The sequence below is a fragment of the Phascolarctos cinereus genome, unplaced genomic scaffold, assembly GCF_003287225.1.
Source record: "Phascolarctos cinereus isolate Bilbo 61053 unplaced genomic scaffold, phaCin_HiC Scaffold_2;HRSCAF=192, whole genome shotgun sequence".
Lineage (NCBI taxonomy): Eukaryota > Metazoa > Chordata > Mammalia > Diprotodontia > Phascolarctidae > Phascolarctos > Phascolarctos cinereus.
Window position 1 is genome coordinate 39,582,992 of NW_027555625.1, and position 13,260 is coordinate 39,596,251.

The 13,260-nt window shown below is 43.2% G+C and overlaps 1 long non-coding RNA gene and 1 pseudogene across 2 annotated transcripts in view; one reads left to right on the plus strand and one right to left on the minus strand.

Annotated features, from left to right (window-relative positions):
• LOC110192420 (immunoglobulin kappa variable 1-8 pseudogene) overlaps window positions 1-10,036 on the minus strand; it is a 37,528-nt pseudogene extending 27,492 nt beyond the window's left edge. Inside the window, exon 1 of the transcript XR_013484393.1 lies at window positions 9,286-10,036. The product of XR_013484393.1 is annotated as an immunoglobulin kappa variable 1-8 pseudogene (transcript). The remainder of the gene's footprint in view (window positions 1-9,285) is intronic.
• Window positions 2,960-4,518, plus strand: LOC144455756 (uncharacterized). Its single transcript, XR_013484486.1, has 2 exons — window positions 2,960-3,657; window positions 4,291-4,518. It is a non-coding gene; the product is annotated as an uncharacterized LOC144455756 (long non-coding RNA).
• Window positions 10,037-13,260: the final 3,224 nt, after the last annotated feature.

Genomic DNA, 13,260 nt, shown 5'->3' on the forward strand with positions numbered 1-13,260 from the left:
ATTCTTCCATTCTCCATAGCTCTAGCACGTAAATTATTCCTTGTTCTCCTAAGTGCTCCTAGTTTCACCCTTTATGTCTACATCGTGCACCCATTTCGAACATATCTTGGTATATGGTGTAAGATGTTGGTCTCGGCCTAGTTTCTGCCACATGGTCTTCCTGTTTTCCCAGCAGCTGTTGTCAAAGAGTGAGTTCTTATTCCAGAAGCTGGAGTCTTTGGGTTCATCCAACAGTAGATTACTATAGTCATTGCCTCCTGTGTCATGGGTACATAACTTATCCCGCTGATCTACCACTGTATTTTTTAGTGAGTACCAAGAAATTTTGATGATTGCTGCCTTCACATACAGTTTCAGATCTTGTATGGCTAGGCCACCTTCCCTTGCATTTCTTTCAATTAATTCCCTTGATGTTCTGGACTCTTTGTTCTTCCAGATGAATTTTGTTTTTATATTTTCTAGCTCTGTAAAATGATTTTGTAACTGATATGGCAGTGAATAAGTAAGTTAATTTGAGTAGAGTTGATATTTTTACTATGTTAGCCTGGTCTACCCATGAGCAACTGATATTTTCCCCATTATTTAGATCTGATTTCTCCCTCATTCTTCAAGAGGATCAGTGACATCAGGAAGGTGATGTCTTGCCTTACAAGTAAACTGGATTTAAGTGATGCAGGGCTGTGCAAAGGAACCAGTCACACTCTCACCTCCAGAGCTATCTGGGTCCAGGGGCAAGACATAGATCAGGATGTCTGGGTCCAGTGGCAAGACAGGATGACTGTAGATGGTCACTGAAACCTGAGAAAGAAAATGAAAACTGAGACCTGGGAATGAGCTCTGTCCCACTGCATCTGGGGCCATCTTGCTTATCATCTTGATCTATGTGTTACTACTGGCCTCTGATGAGCCTGAAGGAGAGAGGGAGACCGATGTCTTTGCACAACCCTGCCTCACTTAAATCCAATTCACATATGGATAACGTCCTCCTAGGTAGGAAGTGATCGGACAAAGTAAAAAGACCGAGGTGTAATTGTGATACATTTCTAATTAAATAGGATGGCCAATTTTGAGAGAAAAGCAACAAGATTCGACTGTTTCCTCTAAGAATTACATACATGTCTGAATGGACTTTATCAAAGCCTGGTTTTCCAGAGCTCAGTCTGAAGCAATTTATATTCCTTTGGTGAGAGCCCCCAAATGCAAGTGTGTGATTCCCCATGGGGAGGAAGGGAGTAAGAAAGAAATTGAGGAAGAAAGGAAGAAATGAGGTACAGCTGGGTGGCACAGTAGATAGAACACTGGCCTTGAGATGGGAGGATCTGAGTTCAAATCCAGCCTTAGACCAAACACTTGACACTTACTATCTGTGTGACCCTGGGCAAGTCACTTAACCCCAATTGCCCTAAAAAAAATGAAAGAAAGGAAGGAATGAAGGAAGAAGCATTGCCTAACTGGAGCTACACAGTTGTGGCCCATGTGGCAGCTACTCTCTTCACAGTTGTGTTTGTCCTTCATTATTTTTTTTAAAATTATTTGTTTTTCGTTTTCCACATTCACTTTAATGAGTTATTGAGTACTAAATTTTTGGACCAGTTTAAAACTCCACTAACAATGCATTAGTGTTCTAATTGTTACACATCTTCCCAGTGGGGCAGCTATGCCTCTTCACAGATGGTTGCTCATCCTTTGTTCTTGAAGAGACTATTGACATCAGGAAGGTGATGTTTTGACTTGGAAGTGAATTGGATTTAAGTGAGGCAAGGCTGTGCAAAGTCGCAGTCTCACTCTCTGCTCCAGAGCCATCTGAGTCCAGTAGTAAGATATCAGGATGACTGGAGATGACCTCTGAGACCAGAGAAAGAGAAGTGAAAACCTGAGACCTAGGAAATACCTCTCTTCCATTGGATTCATGGCCATCACATTGTCTTCACCTAGAGGGCAGAGTAAGAATGAGGGCAGCTCCTGGAAGCAGTCCCCATGGCAAGGTTTGTGGTCCCTGGCTAAGGCATAGGAGGCAGAAGATTATTTTTCTTCCTCCTTTTTCTCTCTCTTCTTACTCTTTCTACCTCAACCAGGGTCCCTGGTACAAATGCTCCTACAGCAGGGCTGTGGGCCCATTCTCCCTGAGGGCAGTGGTTGCCCCAAGCCTGTGACTGTGGAAGCAGCTGCTGCCCCTGCTGAAGGGCTGAGCAGCCTGGGGAGGTTTTTGTTCAGGGCTGAAACACTGTGGGAATGGATCACTGTAACCTTGAAAACAGTAATAATCTGCCACATCCTCAGCCTCCACTGCACTGATGGTGAAGGTGAAGTCTGTTCCCAGAGCCACTGCCACTGAACCGGGCAGGGACCCCAGAGTTCAGAGTGGAAGCATCATAGATCAGTTGTTTGGGAGAGTGTCCTGGTTTGTGCTGGAACCAGGCCATCCACTTGCTAATGCTGGAACTGGCCTTGCAGCTGATGGTGACTTGGTCTCCTAGAGCCACAGACAGGGAGGCTGGGGACTGGGTCACCTCAATGGCTGCCTGGGATTCTAAAGGAGAAGAAGAAAGAGAGTTCAGTGAATGAAGAATCTTGTGTAGAGACAGTGAATGCAGGAGTAGTTCCCTCACCCTCAGACTGAGTCAGAGATGCCCACTGGAAAACTTCTGTCTCTAAAGTGGTGCCAAACTATGGCTCATTGGAAGTCTTACCTGAGGCCAGAGCAGTAGCAGCCAGAGGAGCAAGGACTGGGAGAGCATGGTGACCCTGCAGAGTTGCGGCAGAGAGCTCTGAGCTTAGAGGGAGACTGATGGGAGATATCTGTGTCTCGGGCTGGGTCTGTGAAAAGTCCCTTGGATATCACCATGCAAAACAGTGCTGGGCCGGCTTGAACTGAAGAACCCCAGAAGTGGTTATATGCACATGGAGGGCGTGACCCAATTGTATTTCTTGGAAGGTGTGACCTCATGTGGCCTTTTTTTTTTTTTATTGCTGTATTAAATGCATCTGCCCTAGACTGGACATGGTGGTGGCTGTGGCAGGTGTCCTATTGTGTTTAAGCAGGGGAAGCCTGTCTACTTTCCCAGGGGTGATGAGATAGCTCTGAGTCTAGAGACCAAGAGTTGATAAGCGTCTATGCAAAGCACAGAATGAAGAAAGAGAGGAAGGAGCTCAGGTAGAAAGAAAACTAAGACCAGGGAATCAACAAAATTTATAGAGAGTGAAGGGCCCAGGCTTAGATGAAATGGAGATGGGGGCTAGGGGGAGAGGAGGAGGGACTCAGAGATGCTATGGTCTACTAGGTGTTGTTAGGAGAATGAGTGCCTTGTGTTGTTGAGAGAAACGTTTATTCTTCTCTTCTGCATTTCTGTTATATCTTTCTGAAAGCTGAAAAGAAAAAAAAAAGATTTCTGGTCTTAACCTTTTTTTTTTTTTGTAGATGGGGAAACTGAGGTGAAAAGGAGCAAAATGGTTATTCAGTTGCTTTTTTCCTATTAAAGTACATTTTCTGCTTTCCTCCACTGATGTCTTAGCACAGCCCTGCCTCACTTAGGTGCAGTCCACTTGCAACTCAAGCTATCCCCTCCTGATGTCATTGGTCCTCTTCCAGCAAGAAGGATAAACAACAACCAGCCCCCACCTTGGAATCCTTCCCTGTAAACAACCAGCTGGAGCCAGGTTGGTCCGTGACATTCTTACCCCTTGTCTTAGGATTCAGGGCATGAAGGTGAGAGCACCCATTTGTAAGAAGATGACTCATATGGAAGAAATGAGGAAGGAAAGAGAAGAAAGTAGCATTGCCCAGCTGAAATTGAACAGTTGGGTCCTTGGTGGGCAGCTACTACTCCTCAAGGATTGTTGTTTGAACTTCATTATTTTTAAAAATATATATATTTTTAGTTTTCAACATTCACTTTTGTAAGATTTTGAGTTCTGAATTTTTGCACCAGTTTACAATTGAACCAACAATGCATTGGTGATCTATTTTTTACACATTTTCTACAGCATTTATCATTTTTCTCTTTTGTCATGTTAGCAAATCTCATAGATGTGAGGTGGTACCTGAGAGTTCTTTTAATGTGTGTTTACCAGGTGTTGTGCGGTGAATGTGTCCCTTGACTTTGTTGGATGTGGGGAGAGAGAATAAGTTTATTTTTCTCTTCTGTATTTCGGTTACATCTTTCTGAAAGCTAAAAAGAAAAAAAAAGGGACTGCTTGTTTCAACCTTTCTTTTTGTAGTTGGGGAAACTGAGGCCAAAAGGGGTGAGTGGTCATTCAGGTGCCTTTTTTCATCTTGTTTTCTCTACTCAGAAAGCTGTCACCTTGTATCAGGCCCTCATCATCTCTAGGGTGGACTCTTGCCATGACTGTCTGGTTGGTTTCCATGCCTCCACTTTCTCCCCACTCCAGCCAATGCTGCACTCAGCTGTGAAATGGATCATCTGAGACAACAGCTCTCTCCATGTCACCTCCTCTACTCCAGAAACTGCAGTTCTTCTGTATTACCTGCAGGATGGAATAAAAAATCCTTTAAATCCATTCAGACCTTGGCCAATTCCTCCCTTTCCTATTTCCTCACACTCTACCCCCTTCCAAGCACCCCATGATCTCGTGACACTGGTCTTCTCTCTGTTTCTCATAAAGGACCCTCCTCTGTCTCTGTGCCCCTTCAGTGCCATCCCATGTGCCTGGAATGCTCTTCTTCCTCACTGCTGCTTCCTGGCTTCATGTCCTTCATGTTTGCTCTGAAACAAACATGTTGGGAAGCTTCCCGCTACATTTTCTTGTAGTATGATCTCCCCAAGAAGTCTTTTCTGTAATGCCCATACCTCATGCTGGACAGAGGAGTGTCTGTGGCAGATATCTGACTCAGTGTGCCTTTTCAGTTTAAAATTTTTAATATTGAACTTAAACACTAAGAGAAGAACATTTCCATACCTGCAGCAGAACACAGACAGAGGATTCTGTGTGAAACTATGAACCTCTCTTTCACACAGCTTGCAGAAGTGCAATAAAGGGCATTACTGTCACTGTAAACTGTCATGCTTATCTATACTTCTTTCTGTTCTTTCTTGTGCATTTCAGCAGATGATTCGATGCTCTACTATTTTCTTCCCTCATGATTGCTCTTCCCTCATTCCTGAATTAAAAAGTGAGAAGAAATAAAGAAAACACATCCCCTGTGACATACAAGCACAGTCAAGCAGAATAACTCTAGACAGTGTCAGAGTCCACTTTCTGCATCTGGTGTCCATCCTCCCTTTGTCAGGTGGTTAGCACGTCTTCTCAGAGTTTCTCTAAAGACGTGGTTCAGAGTTGTTTTTCTTGACCATGCTGATGTCCTCATACTTGCCAATGCTGGAACTGGCCTTGCAGCTGGTGATGGCTGTGTCCTGGAGGAAGTGATTGGGCAAAGTAAGAAGACAAAGGTATGATGTGATATATTTCTAATTAAAGAGGATAGCAAATTTTGGAGAAAAGCAACAAGATTAAACTGTTTCCTCTAAAAATTATATACAGGTCTCTATGATTTGCATCCAAAATTTAACTATCATGGAAATCCAGGCTTTAGGAATGCTTTGGCAATAACTTTTCACATTTGTATTTTCCATTATTAAAGTATCTATCTGATAATTTTGAAAGGCAGAAGAACTCATTTTATGATTGGACCCTCAAATTTAAAAGATTCTTATTCTAGATACAGGATTTAGGTAAGGACAGAAACAGCAAATAGTATATAAAGTGAAATTCTCTGAAGTTTCCAAATTGGAGAACCAAATTTAAGGGATTGTACTAACTTATACTAAGTCAGAATTATCTAGAAACTTCTAGATCTGAACCAGGGAAGCAGAATTCTGTTTGAGAACTGTCCTGAGAATAAAACCTGTTGTCCAACAAAAGATTTCTAGAGACCGGGTAACTATATGAGACATCTGGGACTTAAAAGGTGCTGATTAAATGGACATTGAGAATAGATTACTGGGATACAAACAGATGTAATGTTAGTTAACATTGGTAATAACGATCATATTGCTTTGTGTGGTTTGTGTTTATATTTTTCTTGGTTACCTTGGTGACATGCCAATTTCCCTTACCAAAACTAGTCTATTGTGAATCCTCTGAGTGGTTAATCTATTCCTGACTTAAGGTAATGATGCAATTATGGGCATTGTGGGAAAAACTTTGTTATATTGTTGGAACCTAGTGTTGTGTGCTGGGAAACTGAACCATGTTTGTGTGCGTTTAACCAAGGACCTATGTTCTGCTATTTATTCTCAATTGGCAACTGATATGTGTTCTAAGAGCCTGTCAGGTCTTTCTGAGTAGTCCCACAGCTGCCACCTTGTGGATGTGGACTCCTGGGTCATCTGATGGCAGCAGCTACAAGTGGACATCTCTTTCCACTTCCTGAGGAAAAGTGAAGTCTTTCCCATGATTGCGTTGGCCTGCAGTTGGCACTGTTGGGCACACCTTTGACCAAAAGGAAGGGGATGTGAACCATTTTTGAGCCCCCCCAAGAAGTGAGAAAGTCCTAAAACGTATATTGGACAATGAGGAGAAAGACATTTTTGGCCAGCTCTGACCTTAACCTACCATAATGCTTTGCGTGCTCTGGCATAACAGACATGCTTTGTTTAGCTCTCTGAGTGCAACCAAAATGCTCCTTCCTGTGTCAGCAACTAACTATGGGACTGGATGAAACTGATCCTGAACATTCTTCTGTTTATGACTCCCAAGGACAGGATGCTTTCAACTGGTTGCTGTGTTGAATGATGAGACTTTTTCTTACTTTGATATTATATGGACACTTGTTATTCTACGTCATGTGATAGGTATGCATGTTAATGATAAAAGAAACACAGGAATCCTGGATCGATAATGTCAATGGACACTTGACATTCTATTATTTTATTGTATTTACATTCTATGCAATTAAGAAATTCCTTCCTCATATCATGGTTAACCCATATGGAGACTTTCATATTGGCTGACATAGGCAGGCATCCTGAGGCAGGCAGGGAGGGAGGGTTGAGAGGGAATTCCTCTGAAGATCTAAGAGCCCCTTTGTTTATCTGTCCTTGAGCTCATTGTCACAATGAGCTCCTATGCTTATTTCTGTATGCATGTTCCAGAAGCTTTGAGACAAAAAAAAAAAATGTATACATGCAGCCTGATTTTGTCTCTCTTTCTTTTTTTCCTTTTCCTTTTTTCTTTTTTTAGGCAATTGAAGTTAAGTGACTTGCCCAGGGTCACACAATTAGTAAATGTCAAAAGTTTGGTCTGAGGGGAGGTTCGATCTCAGGTCCTCCTGACTTCAGGGTCGGTGCTCTATCCACTGTGTCACCTAGCTGCCCCTGTTTGTCTTTCTTAGAATGAACTCAGTAATGGCTGACAAAGCATAAATCTGAAGTCTTAAAAAAAGCAGTTGGGGAATGGCTGACTAAATTATGGTCTACAGTAGTAGTACATGGTGAAAAAGAAGGTTTTAGAGAAACCATAGAAATTTATAAAAATGTACTGATGCAGAGTGACAGGAAAAGACCAGGAGAACAAATGATTGAGTAATGAGAACACTAGGCCTGGTACCTAGGTCAGGCATGGTGGCCCAAGCCCGTCATCCCTGCTACCAGGGAGGCTGAGGCTGGTGCATTGCTTGAGCTCAGAAGTTAGGAGCTGCAGCTAGCCTAAGGCCAGATCAGGTGTCCCGATTGAGTCTGGCACCAAGAGAAGCCCTGGTCTCCTCCCCTGGGAGGCTGCCTCAAAATATGCCAGCTGGCCCAGATCAGAAAGAGAGCATATCAAAGTTTCCATGCCAATCAACTCTGAGATCCAGCCCGTGAGCAGCTGTTATATTTTCAGCCAGGTGAGATGGGGAGATCTAGACTCAAAATAATTTGGGAGGGGAAGAGCCTCAGAGCTCTGTCCAGAGCAGGAACAATTGCTATTTACAGTCCCTTTCAGCCATCAAACCTCAAACAGTGACCCAGAGAGGCTTGGGCTGGGACTTACTACTGGCCAATCAGTGAGAGCCAGAGTGATCTGGATTTATGGTATATTGAAGCAGCTCCATTTCAATCTCAATGAGCTTAATGAAAGCCTTCCAGGGCTCAGTTTCAAACAATTTATATTCTTTTGGTCAATGGCCCTAAATGTAAGTGTATGATTCTCCATGAGGAGGAAGGAAGGAATGGAGGGAGGAAGGAAAGAATGAGTGTTGCCTCACAGGAACGGGACAGTTGGGTTCCCAGTGGGGCAGTTACTCCTATTCACAGATTGTTGTTCATCCTTCACTCTTGAAGACACCAATAACACAAGGGTGATGATGTCTTGACTTGCAAGTGAATTGGATTGAAGTGAGGCAGGGCTGTGCAAAGTCACTAGCCTCACTCTTCTGTAAAGCCATCTCAGTCCAGTAGCAAGATACAGATCAGGTTGACCGGAGATGGCCTCTGAGACCTGAGAAAGAGAAATGAAAAACAGAGCTGGGAAAAACCTCCCTTGCTCTGGATCCGTGACCATCACATTGTCTTCACTTATGAGAGTAGTGTGAGAATGAGATCAGCTCCTGGAGGCAGCTCCCATGGCAAGATTTGTGGGCCTTAGCCAAAGCATGCCAGGCAGAAGATTCTTTCTCTTCCACCTTTTTCTCTCTCTTCTAAGTCTTTCTACCTCAACCAGCATCCCTTTGACAAATGGCTCCTGCATCAGGGCTGAAGCAGGCCCCATTCTCCCCCCGAGGGCAGTGGTTGCCCCAAGCCTGTGACTCTGGGGAAGCAGCTGCTGCCCTCTGCTGAAGGGCTGAGCAGCCTGGGGAGGTTTTTGTTCAGGGCTGAAACACTGTGGGAATGGATCAGTATAATGCTGAGAACAGTAATAATCTGCCACATCCTCAGCCTCCACTGCACTGATGGTGAAGGTGAAATCTGTCCCAGAGCCACTGCCACTGAACCGGTCAGGGACCCCAGACTGCAGGGTGGAAGCATAATAAATCAGGAGCCTGGGAGACTGTCCTGGTTTCTGCTGATACCATGCCATGTACTTGCTAATGCTGGAACTGGCCTTGCAGCTGATGGTGACTTGATCTCCTGCAGCCACAGACAGGGAGGCTGGGGACTGGGTCAGCTCAATGGCTGCCTGGGATTCTAAAGGAGAAGAAGAAAGAGATTGAAATGAATGAAGAATCCTATGTAGAGACAGTGAATCCAGGAGTAGTTCCCTTTCCCTCAGGTTGTGTCAGAGATGCCCACTGGAAAACTCCTTCTGTCTCTAAAGTGATGCCAAATTATGGCTCATTGGAACTCTTACCTTGAGGCCCGAGCAGTAGAATGCAGAGAAGCAAGAACTGGGAGAGCATTGTGACCTTTGTAGAGCTACAGGCAGAGAGCTTCAGCTCAGAGGGAGAGAGAAGGGAGATATTTGTATCTCAGGCTGGGTTTGAGAAGGTGCTTTGGATATCACCATGCAAAACAGTGCTGGCCCAGCCTGAACTGAAGGACCGCAGGAGTGGTTATGTTCACGTTGGAGGGAGTGGCCCAATTGTGTTTCCTGGAAGGCTTCACCTCCTATGGCCTATGTTGTTATTGCTGTTTTAAATGCACCTGCCTTAGGCAGGAGATGGTGGTGGCTGTGGCAAGTGGCCAGTTGTGGTTATATGCAGGGGAAGCCTGTCTACCTTGCCAGGAAAGATCTGAAGGCTCTGGGTTTAGAGGCCAAGAGTTGACAAGGGTCTATGCAAAGAACAGAATGAAGAAAGAGAGGAAGGAGCTGAGTTAGAAAGAAAACTAAGACCAGGAAAGTAACAAAATTTATAGAGAGTTAAGGACCCAGGCTTAGATGGAATGGAAACTGGTGTGTGTGTGTGTGTGTGTGTGTGAGTGTGTGTGTGTGTGTGTGTGTGTGTGTGTGTGTGTGTTTGTGTTGGGGGGGAACTTGGAGATTCTATGGTCTACTAGGTGTTGTAAGGAGAATGTGTCCATTGTGTTGTTGAGGAGAAATGTTTATTCTTCTCTTCTGTGTTTCTCTTATACCTTTCTGAAAGTTAAAAAAAGAAAAGACGGCTGGTTTAACATTTTTTTTTTGTAGATGGGGAAACTGAGGCCAAAAGAAGCAAAATGGTTATTCAGTTGCTTTTTTCTTATTAAAGTACACCTTCTCCTTCCCTCCCCTGATGTCTTGGCACACCCTGCCTCACTTAGGTCCAGTTCACTTGGAAGTCAACCCATCCCCCTCGATGTCATTGGTCGTCTTGCAGAAAGAAGGATAAACAACAAACAATAACGACCAGCCCACATCTTGGAATCTTTCCCTGTAGACCAAAGCAGCTGGATCCAGGTCATCGCCTGACTTCCTTACACCTTCTGCTGGGATTCAGGGCATGAAGATCAGAGCACCCGCTTATAAGTATATGACTCATCACATGGAGGCAATGAGGAAGAAAAGAGAGAAGGAAGGAGCATTGCCCAGCTGGAACTGAACTGTTGGGTCCCCAGTGGGGCAGCTACTACTCCTCACAGATTGTTGTTTGTACTTCATTCTTTTTAAAAACTACATTTATTTTTACTTTTCAACATTCACTTTTATAAGATTTTGAGTTCTACATTTTCCCACCTGCTTACTACTCCACCATCAGTGCATTAGTGTTCTAATTTTTACACATCTTCTCCAGCATTTATCATTTTCCTCTTCTGTCATGTTAACTAATACAACAGGTGTGAGATGGTACCTAAGAGTTCTTTTAATGTGTGTTTCTCTAATCCATAGTGATTAAGAGCATTTTTTTTCATGTGACTATGGATAGCTATAATTTCTATGTCTGAAAACTGCCTGTTCATATCCTTTGAGTATTTGTGAATTGGGGAATGACTTGTATTCTCATAAATTTGTCTCAGTTCTCTCTGCATTTTAGAAATGATGCCTTTATCAGAGATACTGGCTGTAAAAATTATTTCCCAGCTTTCTGCTTCCTTTCTAATCTTGGTTGTATGGGTTTGTTTGTGCAAAACTTTTAAATTAATAAAATCACAATCACCATTTTGCATTTCATAACGTTCTCATTTTCTTATTTTGTCATAAATTCTTCCCTGCTCCATAGATGTGACAGGTAAACTTTTCCTTGCTTTCTAATTGCTTATAGTATCAGTCTTTATATCTAAATCATGTACCCATTTTGACTTTATCTTGATATGGTGTGGAAGATGTTGGTCTGTGCCTAATTTCTGCCATACTATTTTCATTTTCCTAGCAGTTTTTGTCAAATAGTTAGTTCTCATCCCAAAAGGCGGAGTCTTTGAGCTTATCAAATTGTAGATCCCTATAGTCATTGACTACTGCGTCTTGTGTAAGTAACCTATTCCAGTGATCTATCACTCTATTTCTTTGTCAATACCAAGTAGTTTTGATGACTGCTGCTTTTTAATAGTTGTAGATCTGGTACGCCTAGGCCACCTTCCATTGCATTTCATTTAATTCCTTTGATATTCTGGATCTTTTGTTCTTCCAGAACAAAATTATTATTTTGGTAGTTTGATTGAAACAGCATTAACAAGTAAATTCATTTGGTTAAAGTTGTCATTTTGATTATATTGGCCAGGCATACCCATGAGCAGCTGATATTTTTCCAGTTATTTACATCTGATGTTTCCTTTATTCTTAAAGGGGACCAATGAAATCAGGAAGGTGATGCCTTGACTTGCCAGGGAGTTGGATTTAAGTGAGGCAGGGCTGTGTAAAGTAACCAGCCTCACTCTCTTCTGTAAAGTCATGTGGGTCCAGTGGCAAGACATAGATCAGGATGACTAAAAAATGGTTCCTGAAACCTGAGAAAGAGAAATGAAAAACTGAGACCTGGGAAAGACCTCTCTCCCACTACATCTAGGGCCATCTTGCCTATTATCTTCACCTATGTCTCAGTACAGGCCTCTGATGGGTCAGAGGGGGAGAGTGAGGCTGATGTCTTTTCGCAGCCCCTGCCTCACTTAAATCCAATTCACTAGCAAGTCAAGACAACCCCCTCATCTTGTCAATGATGCTCTTTCAGAAAGAAGAATAAAGAAGAAACAACAACAACCAGCCCCCACCTTGGAATCTTTCCCTGTAGACAAAACCAGCTGGAGCCAGCTTGGCCCCTTACCTTCTTACTGCATGGGTTAGGATTCATGGCATGAAGGACAAAATAATGAGAATGAAGCAGATTTCCTTGCTCAGATCAGCCAGGCTGTCTGGCATCTCATGACTAGGGCTTGCTAGCTTCTCCTCTTCCTTCCTAAATGCAAAAGAACTTTTCATGATTCAAAAGATTGGGAAATCCTTTTTGCTGTGCACTCATGGCACATCCCCCAGGGGGGCAGGCTGGCTACCCTAGGATCTCCATTAAAGAAGCTTTACTTCTCTACTTGTGGCTCTGGGTGATTTCAGGACTTGATACTCCCTTCTTAATTATGACTTCTCAATCAATCAATCAGTTAATCAATCACTTATTCAACAAGCAATTATTACATGATTCCTCCGTGGTAGATTTTATGGATACATTGCATCTGGATATTCAACATATTCTTATCTAAGCATCTGCAAAGAAATGTGAGGTAATTTTCAGAGGGAAAGTGACACCACCTTCTCAGGTAGAAGCCTAGACTTGCAAGACCCTGAGGATTCTAAAAGGTAGAGGGGAGGGCCTGCCTGGGAGCTATCCAGTAGAAAGTGAAGTAGGTGGGAGATGGGAATGTTGGGTGTGCAGAAGAAAAAGGTCAGGAACTGTCACCTGTGCCTTGGGGTGTTATTGCCTTCTGACTCCTTGAAGTCTGTGGGATGCCTTAGAGTTTTCTGAGCTTAGATTTGGTGTATAGGATGTGAGACCTGCTTGAGCAGTTCAGTACCCAATGAAGGCCAAAAACGTGGACTGGCCAATCAGAGAAGACAATTTAAGCCTTTCTGGACCGAGAGGCCAAGTTTCTTCTGGGATGGTCTCTGAGTGAATTTGAAATTTTCCTGCTGTGTCAGCAACCAGAAGACCATATTAATCTTGCACAGCTATCCTGAGTCAGGGGCACTTCCTTTCTTTCTGGCTTCTTAATCCCCCATCCACATAAAGGATAAATGAAACAGTAAGTGTCAGAAAAATATCAGAAAGGGTATTCAAGCTCTAAGTTGTGGTTAGTGAAATGTTGTAATTTAAGGGAAAAATTCTAAGGAGTGTAATTTCCTATTGTTTTAAGCTTTGCTTACAGGGATAGTTGTCTGAACTGTCCTGAAGGTAATGGTAGAAAAAGGCATGTGCTGCAGTCT